The 12,061-nt window shown below is 49.9% G+C and overlaps 1 long non-coding RNA gene across 1 annotated transcript; it reads left to right on the top strand.

The window, feature by feature from the left end:
* The first annotated feature begins 5,641 nt into the window (after positions 1-5,641).
* On the top strand, positions 5,642-9,647 carry LOC136373825 (uncharacterized). Its single transcript, XR_010745745.1, has 2 exons — positions 5,642-5,750; positions 9,104-9,647. It is a non-coding gene; the product is annotated as an uncharacterized lncRNA (long non-coding RNA).
* Positions 9,648-12,061: the final 2,414 nt, after the last annotated feature.

Raw genomic sequence — 12,061 nt, 5'->3', positions numbered from 1 at the left:
ATTAAATAAGAGTAAATCAAAGCTTCCTGAATTTGCTTGACCTCTGGCTGGTGTTATTTTGCTACTTCTTTAGGATTAAGTATCAACACTACTACTGTTCCCTGAATGCTATTCTTAACAGTGTATGAGGTACAGGATGTCTTTTGGGTCATTCAGTAGCTGTGACAGTTAGTGGGGTTTTCTTATCTCTCACTGTCCATCTGAAAAACAGCTTTGAATCTCCTGGTTGGTGTCTGCCTTTTTTTCCTCTCTCTCTCTCTGTGTCTCTCTTTCTTATTTTCCCCTCGCTTAACCAGAGGTCTAAAATAAATGTACCAAACACATAATCAGACACAAACAGAAATATCCTCTGTTTGCTGGAGCTCAGCCTCTGACTCTTGTTGCTGTGCATCTGCCAGAAAAGAGGGTAGGAATGGAGAATGACACTGACAGCAAAACTTGAAGGTGTGTGGATTTGATTTTCTTTTTCTGAACAAGGTGAATAATGGAAATGGGAACAAGATGTTCAAACAACTCAAAGCTCAGGCTGGCCAGTGTGGCACGGTTCAGCTAAGTGAGTTTTGCTGACAAGACATGGCACTTGAGAAGTCTTGTTCCTAGAGGCAGGCTAGTGGTGAGGATGAAGTGTCTCTAACCTTGCTGGCTGAAGAGATCCCTGCCCAGATGCAGGGATTGAAGACCTCCCATGTGAGTTACTTCATCATGCACAGCTTGGCCTTCAAGGAATAGCTGTGATATTTTCTGACACCACTGCAGTTTGTTTTAGTAATTGGAACTAAACAGTCATAATCAGCCATCTTCTGGAGGGAAGGAACTGTGAAAACACTCACCCCATTTTGCTCCCTGGAGAATCCAGCACAATGAGTGCTTCCAGAGGCACAGGGAAGTGCTGCAGTGGCAGCTCAGGGATTCTCCTAGTTTCCCCCTTTCCCCTCTCCTTGCTCACATGGTCGCTGTGGTCGCTCACATAAACACCCTTCTTTCCACTCTATTCCCCATGTGCATTTGTGTTGGCTCTCACTGGGCCTCATAGCTTCTCCCAAGCAGCACTTGTAAGGCTGAGAAGTGTCAAAGCTCACCCACATCTGGACAAACTGAAAAGGGTGGTGTTATAACACTGACGGGTGGAAGGGTCACTGCTGGCTTTTTTAGAGCATGGGTCATTAACACCTTGCTGCAGGGCAAGGCAGTGCCTGCTGTTCTCACAGATAGCTCAGGAGAAACTCTGGTAGCGACTGGCTCTCTGAGATTTAGTGACAGCTCTCCAAGAACTAAGGATGAAGGAAAACAGTTTGAAGAGTTAACCAAAGCAGGAGTAAGTAACAGTATTCTCCACCTGAGAGGAGAAACTTAGTAAGAGTGGCTTGGTATTTTTGAAGATGTATGAATAATTTGTGTTTCCATCCCTTCATGTGGTGGCTTCAAAACTGATGGACTTAATTCTGGATGGTGCTGGATGGCAGAACTGGATTGACTGAGCAAACTGAAATGGAAGACAGTCATTGATGACTGGAGGTGGGCCTGACTTGGTAACGCACAGCTTTAATTCCTTCATCAAAAGGAGTATATTGGCTTTGAAGATACTTGTGTAAGGAGCAGTCCCAGTGTAAAACCTCCTGGTGTGCTGTGAAGGCATGCTGACCAAGGGCCAGATTCTGCAATCACCTGGCCTTGGCTAATTCAGTTTGGATCACAGAAACATAGAAAGTTAAGGGTTGGAAAGAAGCTCAAAGATCATCTAGTCCCAACTCTCCTGCTATGAGCAGGGGCACCTTCCACTAGACCAGCTCGCCAAGGCCTTATCCAACCTGGCCTTGAACTCTGACAGGGTTGGGGCTTTCACAACTTCCCTGAGCAATTTGTTCCAGTATCTCACCACCTTTACAGTAAATAATTTCTTCCTAATATCCAACCAAAATTTCCTCCCTTTCTATCTGCACCCATTACTCCTTGTCCTGTCACTACAGTTCGTGATGAAGAGTCCCTCTCCAGCTTCCAGTATCTTTAGGCCCTTCAAATGCTGAATTTGCTACAAGGTCTCTACACACCCTTCTCTTCTCCAGGCTGAACAGCCTCAGCTCTTTTCTCTTTCTTTGTTGGGGAGGTGCTCCAGTCCTCTTATCAGCTTTGTGGATCTGCTCTGGACTTACTCCAAGAGTTCCATGTTCTTTTTTGTTTCATGTCTGCGTGGATTGATCTGCACAGAGCAGCATCAGTATTAAATGGACATTTTCCATGTATAAACCTGCTAATCCTTCATGTCCTACTTTATGGCAGGGAAAAAGTACAAGAATTTGAGACTGCAGTGTGAGAGAATTTGCTGCATGCTAATCAAATGGATGCACCTATTTTCAAGAGATTTTAAAAAAATAATTTGGGGACCAGTATGCAGAAACCCCTGAAACATTATTTGATGGCAGTCTGTGATGCTTCTCTACCTCCTTTCTTCCTCTTCTCAGAGCAAGCTACAGGGCTGTGTGCACTGAAAACACTCCATTGGGAAATGCTGAGTGTGATTTCAAGGTTGTTGCACAGAGTATGGCAGTGTGGTGACATCTACAAAGTGTAGAGGAAACCAGCTTCTCTGAGAGCCTTTCACCTTGGACATTACTGTGGACCCACAGGACTGGGCTGGGGTCAGGTGCAGGCAAAGCAGAGTGTCCTGGCTAGGAGAGGATGCTTGATCTCCCACTGCCCCAGCTGATGAGTTGCAGGTTTCTGCTGTCATGTTGGCTAGAAACCCTTCATGGGCTGAAGATCATGCTGGTTTTACATGAAAAAAAAACAACTATGCAGACTACATGAACAGACATACTTCTTTCCCGCATTAAAACCAAAGTAAACACAGAACAAAACCACCCAGACCTGTCCATTTCTCTTTTACTGTATATTTTAAAACACAGGCAAATGAAAGAGGAACTGGACAGTAGCTGTATTCCTCATTTTCTAACTCTTCCTTGAGCACAGGGAATGGGTTTGACTGTTAGCAGGATGGCTGGTCTTACTCTGTCTGCACACAGCCTCAGGAGTACCTTGTGGATGGCCCCAGAGGGCTCAGTCACTTGGAGGCATAAGTAAGTGCTGTCCAGATTAGGGGTTTGGTCAGAGCTGGAGAAACATAACGTCTGTGGTTGCAGTCCTGGCATGCTGATAATGTAACTGAAAGCTGCTGGACTAGGGCAGGCTCCTGCCACCAGCACTGGAGGGTGTCTCTGGGGTTTGGTTGAAGAGCCAGACAGCAGTGGGGAGGTAAAACTGGAAAGGAAGGGCTGCACCTGAATGCTGGGAATGGGAAAACCAATCCTTACGAGAGGGATGTCCCTCAAGTGTCCATCACACTGTTAGGACTAGCTGCTGGCAAACATGTTTGGGATAGTGCAGACACACAGCAACATATTTTTAATGAATCCTGGCCTTGCAAAATATAAATATACAGTGTACTATACTGACCTAGAAAGATGAGGAATCTCTAAAATTCCTGGGTTTGCTTGAATGAATTTTGCATGGCCGGCTGTGCTGCTGGGCCTGGGCAAATGCAGCTTGCTGGTCCCTGTCCCCACAGCTGTGCTTGGCCAGCTGGGGTTCTGGCCAGGCTGGATGAAAACAGCACTGATGCTGGGTGCCACCTGAGACTGCCCCATACTGAGGGTGGTACTGGGAGGGGACAGGAGAGGAGAAACTGTGGGACTTGCTCTGGTTACAGCTCAAAACGAAACACTGGTGTTTACTTTTCTGTGCAGGCATTGTGGATGCTCCAGAGATAGGGACAGTGACCTCTGTGGAGATCAGAGGGCATGTGGAAGGACTGGCAGGGACACAGAAGCAGGGCCAGCTCCTTAACTGGGTGCTGCAAGTGGGAAAGCAAAACACATCTGCTCATGTGAGGGAACAGAAAAACCGAGGCATGGCCATGAATTCAAAAGCAAGGTGAGACTTCCGGGGCAGCTTTTGGAACAAAACCTCCTGCAATGGCTGAAGCGTCAGCCCACCCCTGAGAACAGAACTCTGCTTCCCTGCACCTTGCACCTGCACCTACTCAGAGTCGTCTCAGGGTAGGAGATTCACCCCTCTTGTGCACAGCCTGGGCATGAGCCTGATTCCCAAACCAGAGCCCTTCTGACTGTTTGTGCCTTCACAGCTCTCTGTATGGCTCCTCAGCAGCCAGGGCAGCGGAGCCTGACCGCTGTCGGATGGCCTGAGGCGGCCGGGCTTGGGACAGTCGAAGCGGCTGCTCACAGCTCCCCTGGTGCCCTCTCCCGTGCTGCCGGTGGCTGGGTCGGCCCCATGCCCCGTGTGCCCGGCCCCAGGGTGTGTGTGCCCGGCCCCATGCCCTGTGTGTGCCCGGCCCCAGGGTGTGTGTACCCGGCCCCAGGCTCTGTGTGCCCGGCCCCATGCCCTGTGTGTGCCCGGCCCCATGCCCTGTGTGTGCCCGGCCCCAGGGTGTGTGTGCCCGGCCCCAGGGTGTGCGTGCCCGGCCCCAGGCCCCGTGTGCCCGGCCCCATGCCCTGTGTGTGCCCGGCCCCAGGCTCTGTGTGCCCGGCCCCAGGTTCTGTGTGCCCGGCCCCAGGATCTGTGTGTGCCCGGCCCCAGGGTGTGTGTGCCCGGCCCCAGGGTGTGTGTGCCCGGCCCCATGCCCTGTGTGTGCCCGGCCCCATGCCCTGTGTGTGCCCGGCCCCAGGGTGTGTGTGCCCGGCCCCAGGCTCTGTGTGTGCCCGGCCCCATGCCCTGTGTGTGCCCGGCCCCAGGGTGTGTGTGCCCGGCCCCAGGCTCTGTGTGCCCGGCCCCATGCCCTGTGTGTGCCCGGCCCCATGCCCTGTGTGTGCCCGGCCCCAGGGTGTGTGTGCCCGGCCCCAGGGTGTGCGTGCCCGGCCCCAGGCCCCGTGTGCCCGGCCCCATGCCCTGTGTGTGCCCGGCCCCAGGCTCTGTGTGCCCGGCCCCAGGTTCTGTGTGCCCGGCCCCAGGATCTGTGTGTGCCCGGCCCCAGGGTGTGTGTGCCCGGCCCCAGGCTCTGTGTGCCCGGCCCCATGCCCTGTGTGTGCCCGGCCCCATGCCCTGTGTGTGCCCGGCCCCAGGGTGTGTGTGCCCGGCCCCAGGGTGTGCGTGCCCGGCCCCAGGCCCCGTGTGCCCGGCCCCATGCCCTGTGTGTGCCCGGCCCCAGGCTCTGTGTGCCCGGCCCCAGGTTCTGTGTGCCCGGCCCCAGGATCTGTGTGTGCCCGGCCCCAGGGTGTGTGTGCCCGGCCCCAGGGTGTGTGTGCCCGGCCCCAGGCTCTGTGTGCCCGGCCCCATGCCCTGTGTGTGCCCGGCCCCATGCCCTGTGTGTGCCCGGCCCCAGGCTCTGTGTCGGCCCCATGCCCCGTGTGCCCGGCCCCATTCCCCGTGTGCCCGGCTCCAGGATCTGTGTGTGCCCGGCCCCATGCCCTGTGTGTGCCCGGCCCCATGCCCTGTGTGTGCCCGGCCCACAGCGGCGTCGTGGCCGCAGCGGGCAAAGGCCGAGCTGCCCGCCCTCAGCCCGCTCGTGAGCCCCGTGCTCCGCGGCGGGATGGGGAGAGCTGCTTTCACAACCTGGATGTGTTGTCACTCGCATCCAGACATTTCCTGTTATCTAACCTCAGCCTTATCTTCCCCATTCGCAGCTTCCTCTTGAAGGAGGAGCAGCCCCTTCAAAACCGAGCTGTGTGCCCGGGCTGTGCCCCCACCGCGCTCCGGCACGACCCCCGCTGCAGCCCCGCGGCCGGGATGGCCCAGCTATGGTAGGTGCCAGGTCCCCGTCCTGCCCGTGGAAGGGGTGGCTGGGGACAGGGGAGGATGTGTCCTTTGGGGTTCATCTCCTGTTTCTCCCTCAGGAGGTCCCAAAGGCCCGTGATTGTTGGGACACTGGAAGGTGCGGGGTGTCCATGTTCCTGGCAATGAAGAAAGCTGTCCTCTCACCCCATGTTACACCTCGAGCTTTGGGGGGATGTTAATCCTGCTTGAGTTTGGGCTGCCTCCCTTCAGTGCTGGGGCTGTGTCTGCCTAAGCCGGAGGGCTTTTTGGTGCCTCCTTTCAGGGATGAGGTAGCATTTGGCTGGGTTTCCTTGGAGAGGGCAGGCTCAGGGATTGAATACCACTGGTCCCGGCCAGGGAGCACTGCGCTCTGGACCACAGCTCCTTGATGAAGGTGAATTATGATTAGCAGTGATGTGTAGCCCTGCTCCGCAGCAGGGTACATGTGTGCATGCTCCCTCAGCTCACAGACACACACAGGCTGCCTGTGAGCTGCTGGCAGTGGGAGATTTCGATCTAAATTAGTCATAGATGAGGCAGCTCACAATGAACAGGGTAGGGTGTGGGATGGAGGAGGGTGTAACCAGGGAGAGACCTTGTCCCAGCTGTGCAAGTGTGGTCTTCAGCTCCATTTCTCATTGTCCCCGTGGTTTCAGTAGAGTAGGTCAAAGTTTACCGCACTTACCCTCTTCCCCTCTTTGGGTGTCTGGGGCACGAGCAGCCATGGGGACAGAGTCCAGTGTGCAGGAATGGGGGCTGCAGGGCTCGGGGGAGTGCAGGGGCTGTGGGAGCATGTGAGGCTGGTGACCTGAAGGTAAGGGAAGAATTATCAGGTCCTTCCTGGGGGCTTTGTAGTGATCCAGCAAATGTTTGGCAAAGCTCCTTGCAGTGTTCACTGCAGGGCTGAGGGCATAGGAAGGTCGTATATGGAGCAGGACAACATCCAGTGGAAGCCTGCCATGAGCAAAGCCTTGTTTGTCTCTGTTATGACAAAGGCTTCCAGCTCCTAAGAGAAGCACAACCCCAAGGTTTCAGCTGGCCAGGGGTTCAGCAGATCCTGCTGCCACAGATCTGTGGGGTCTCTGGCTTTCAGTTTAGGCTGTGATTTGTGTTTCACCGAGTGACCAACAGAGATGGCCTTGATTCCAGTTCAAATCCTGCATAATAAATGCATGCCTTGAAATGGCTACAGCCTGCATCCTAGGGCTCTGTTACTCAGCATGTGAAAACCACACAGGCACACTTCCATGCACGCTGTTATTAGGTTTAGAGTTGAATCTATCCAATAATCTTACTTTTCATTTATTTTCATTACAAGTTGCAGAACAGTCTGGCAGCCCTGTAAAAATACCTGAGTGATGATGTGCAGCCTGGAGGGGACTTTTTGTGAATTTGATAAGGGACTGACTAAAGAATGCAGGAAGAAAAATTCTTTCTGTTTTGCCTTCAGAATATGCAGTAGATTTCTCAGTTTTGTACCACTGAGCTTTTAGCTTTTACTTGGAAATACCCACTTTAGCTTGAAACCAGAAGCTCTGACAATGACAAATCCATCCATATCAGATATGATCTCTACGGGTAGAGTTGCAAGTTCCATTCCCATCTGCTGATAGAATTATCTCCATTGTGTCCCCACCCCTTATCTGTCCCTGACAGCAACATTTTAAGTGGCTGTTTTTCCCCTCAGAAACCCACAACAGGGGATTATTTTAAGCTTCAATTGCAGAAGCAGTGCTGCCTTGTTTTCTTCTTCCCCCTCCAAGGCCAAATCTGCCCCTGTTAGATATCAGCACTGAAGCTAAAGGCAATCTGGTCAATGATACCTGTGGAAGAGCCTGATTAGTCTTTCTCTAATGGCTTCCCTACATTTTAGTATGGCTTAGAGTCCTTTGGGGGATCACAGGTTCACATGTACTCCAGTAGGCTGATCTTAAATCAGCTTATTAATGCTGTTTTCTTACCTTCATGAAATGCACATGCTGCTTTTATCCATTGCCACATAGTTTTATCTGCCATGACTGAACTGCATTTGGAATGAGGAGCCAGGACACAGAGCTGGTCACTATCTACATTGCACCCAAGGCAAGGGTGGGGACAGGGAATGTCAGAATTGCAAAGCCTGAGCAGTGACTCAGTTGAGAAACAGATTTTACCTTTAAAGCTGTAGCTGTTACGCTGCTCTAAAATCTTACTCCACTCTATTCTGGGTTGGAGAACATGTATTTGTTATGCTTTCACGTGAAAAAAACTTTTCCTTTCCAGGATTGTTTCTGTATGTGATATTAGATGGAATCTGTGATCATCTGTGTAAGATAGAGTCACGGAAGTTAGAGGTAGAAATGGTTGATGAATTGTCCACTGTATGATATTGTTAATATACTTCATCTAATTCTACTTTAGTGTCTTTAATGGTCTACCTTAAAAAATATAATTAAAAACATTTCAGTTTTTATTTTGATACTGAAAACAGCATGACTACTTTCTCACAAACTGGTGATGCTGGTCATGTGAAATTAAAATCCATGGACTGGTAAGGAAGCTAAAACACCATGCTAAAAACTCAGCCACAAAGAGTCTGAAGGACATAAACAGTTTTGTGCAGAACGGGTGTGTGACTTAGCAGCCAGTATGGATTCTTATGGGAGAATTGTACAGTATAAGAATTCCAAATCTGTTTTTAGACTGAATTTCTAAACAATCAACATCTAGGAAGGACACAGAACAGAGTAATACTGTGCAACATTTTCTCCTGTGTATGTTTTGTTATTCAGTTTTCTTTACGTGCATTTCTGCATTTCCTGCACACTCCTGTTAAAAGAACAAGGGAATAATAGTATCTTTCGTATTTGTGCATGTGTGTATGTGTGTGAATATGATGGCCACCCTTAAAGGGTGGATTATGCCAATGTTTGGAGGTGGAAAGCTCCACTTACTGCAGGAAAGGCTTTTTCTGTTTGCTAGGAATGAAGCAGAAGGAGGTTAGTTTGTCAACGGAAGAGAAAGTTTCACTTCACTTCTGAAGAAGTTCATTGTTTCCCTGTGTGGAGCTTGGTTTTCTTTCAGCATCATAATCTTTACACTATTCTGTAAATGGAAGAGCCTCCAACAGAGTTAGTGATGAGCCCCTGTGTGCATGCCCAGGGGCAGGGCTGTACTTCTTTTTCTGACTTTTGAATTAATATAGAGGATGTTTTCCTCAGCAGAAGGCAGTGTCTGCTGGTATGGTTCTCTCTCACGCAAAAAAGTGCAGGAGGGAGAAATATGGGAGGATTTTGCTAACTGGAAAAAGCCTCTGAAGTTAACAATAGCTGCTGTGCTTCTTTTCCCTCTGTGCGCCCAGGTTGGCATCCATCGAGGACACTGTGACCCCGGGAGCTGCAGTGTGGCACTGCGTGTATTTGACAAGCTGAGTCCGACACTCAGTGTGCAGAGTGTCAGTTTGTCAAATACCCCAAGTGAGGCACTGCTGAGCAACGCCATGCCGAGGGTCCAGCCCTTTCCTCCTGCTCTGAGTCTTTCTCTCCAGGCTCGGCACTTCTCCAGAAACCCACGGAGGTACTCAACAGCCCATCCCATTGTTCCAGAACACTGATCCTGTGCTGCCAGGTTTTCCTTCCACTCCGGTTTTGGAAGTGTTTGTTGGGGTATCCCTCCCAAGAGCAAATCAGAGCAGAAGTGGTGCTGCTGCAACTTCTCTGCACTGTGAAGACAGAGAATTGTGCCCTGGGTCCTTGTTCCTTGCATCCAAATACAATGCTGTTCTGTTACACAGCATTAATTAGCCAGCTGTAAATTAAGCTTAGTTAACAAGGATCCTGGGAACTATAATGACAACATCATGGGTAAAGACAGCATTATCCATAATAAAGAATCTTTCCCTTGCACATGTAGTAATCTTTTTTATGTGGAGTACAAACTAGTGAGGCTGCTCATTAACTTCCCTCTGGCCCATTGGCCTATGAAAAATGCATTGTTTGCTCAATCTGTTTTAAATTCAGCCATGGATTCCATTGCCCCTCCTGGGAGCCTTGTCTGTGGAGGTTATTCCTAGTCAGCACTTGCAGCAAGGTTGTCTATTCTGCCATTTTATTAGTGTAATTCCCTCTAAATCATCCTGCTTGAAGAAGTAATGATTGATAAGTCTTTTCAGTAATTGACTTGTAACATTTCAGATATGTCAGGGTAGGGGTATGACAAGGGCAGCATCCAGCCCAGTTTGACAGATAAAACTCTCTGAAAGCATTTGACATGGAGAACTCAAAAATAAAAACATCCCAAGACCCTACTGACTAGTTTTAGGACACTACCACCAGCAAATTTTGCAATATTTGAGAGTATTAATAAACTTGAATACTAAGCTTTTGGGCTTTTTGTTTCAACTATTCCTTAGTAAATATTTTGAAGAAGTTGGAATTTGTACAAAGCTGGGACCCACAAATGTGTATCATTGTCTAAGCAAATTGTGTTCTGCTTTTTGAATAGCTTGTGCACTTCCGGACAAACACGGTCCACAAGTGGTCCAGAAATGGCCCTACTCCTTATGACTCACACTCCCATGGTCTCTCAAGCACCTCCTCATGACTCACAGACATCACCCTGATCTTTATCACTGAGGTTAGCTTCAAAAGACAGCAAGGTCTATGATTTCAGGCATTGCTTTGTCCCCAATGTGTCTCCAAAAGCGTATCCCCCAAGAAGCACACAGCCATATCAGCCCCAAGTCCTGCTGTCGCTCAAACCCTGAGGTTTCAACAGACCCAACCTCCTTTGCACCACAGCTGGACAATATTTGTTTATGCCCTTCATTCTTGTTTTCTCATGCATTTCCAATTTTTTCTTTCAGTAGTTTGCCCTCTGCTTTTTAGATAACTCTCCCCTTTAGCTTCCAGATCCTTCCAGATGGCTGGGGTGAAGGACAAGAAAGTAACCCCTTCCTCTCTTACAAGAACAGGCATCAAATTACAGTGTGGCAGATTTCTCTGGGCCTTCATCTCCTACCTCCGTGCTCTGGAGTATGTAGTATGGTACAAACCCAGCAGGTCTGAAAGCCAACAGGTCCCCTCCATGGGACAGGCACTGCAAGGGGAACTGTGAGTCTCATGACACTTGAGATAGTGTGTTTTTGGGAGGCAGCATCCTTTCAGGGCAGAAGCTGAACTTTTCCTTCCATTCTGGAGCAGAGCGCAGCAGATGAGCACTGGCTGAGTGACCAGGGCAAGGGAAGGAGAAGTTTTCTAGTTTGATGATGATGCAACACAGCAGAACCCTCTGTGCTTTCAGAAGGAAAATGTTTTCTTGCTGATAGATTTTACTAGAAACATGGAAAATAGGCCTAAAATAAAATAAAGAAATAATCACACACTTGTTGCCCAGGCAAAAACACCTCAGCACTGGAGGCAAGCTTCTTATGTTTCCACTGTTCTGCTACTTGTGACCAAAATCCTTTGCTGCCCTAACTAGAGGCAATGACAACATGAAGTACATGGGGGCTGGTCCATCTGGGGCATCTGCTCCCCCTTTCTTAATTCCCATTGCCTTCTTCCTCTGTAGCTTCCCCCACGCTTCATGTGTTCTAAGGAAGGTGTCCAGACCTCATCAGAGCAGATCAGTGCTGGGAGGAATCATAAGATGGAAAAACCATGGTGTTACATAGTCAATGACTGAACCTGGAGCTCAGAGCTCTTAACAGCAGGAAAACTTGCACAAAACACCAAGCTAATTGAAAATTAATGAGGATAATATTTGCAGGGGGGTGGGAGGGGAAGGAGAGTACAAGTAATGTGTTTTGGGCCTAGATTTGCTGAGGTAAGGATAGGGAAGCTGAGAAATTTTCAGTTCCCTTCTCAGCCAGTGTTGACCTTGCACCATATGCTACTGCTCTGTGTGGGCTTGGCTGCAGCTCCCCATTCCCCTCAACTCCTTTGTTCTGCACCGCCCCTGGAACTGCTGATGCCAGCAACTTCTGCAGCCTGGGATCTTCAGGGCTGGCTCCATGGGTCCCACGAGGACAGACTGGATCCTGTCTGACTCCTTGGAGTGCAGCCTGACACCCAGCACAGCCCTCCCTGCATGGCTGTCACTGTATTTGTGAAGTCCCCACAGTATGGGCAGGAATTTTTTTTCTCTGATCTTGCCCACCTCATGTCCTGCAGAAGAAGCATCATTGCAATTCAGAGCTGTAAAGGTAAAAGTGATCCTGCTGTTAGGCTGCTGACCCAAGAAGGGATGATCCATGGAAGCAGAGATGAGCCTTGTAGGTGAAGTCAGGGCCAAGCAGGAGGGTGTGTGTGGTGTGAGC

The sequence above is a fragment of the Sylvia atricapilla genome, chromosome Z, assembly GCF_009819655.1.
Source record: "Sylvia atricapilla isolate bSylAtr1 chromosome Z, bSylAtr1.pri, whole genome shotgun sequence".
Classification (NCBI taxonomy): domain Eukaryota; kingdom Metazoa; phylum Chordata; class Aves; order Passeriformes; family Sylviidae; genus Sylvia; species Sylvia atricapilla.
Note: the sequence above shows the minus strand (reverse complement) of the source record. Positions and strands in the feature narration are given on the sequence as shown.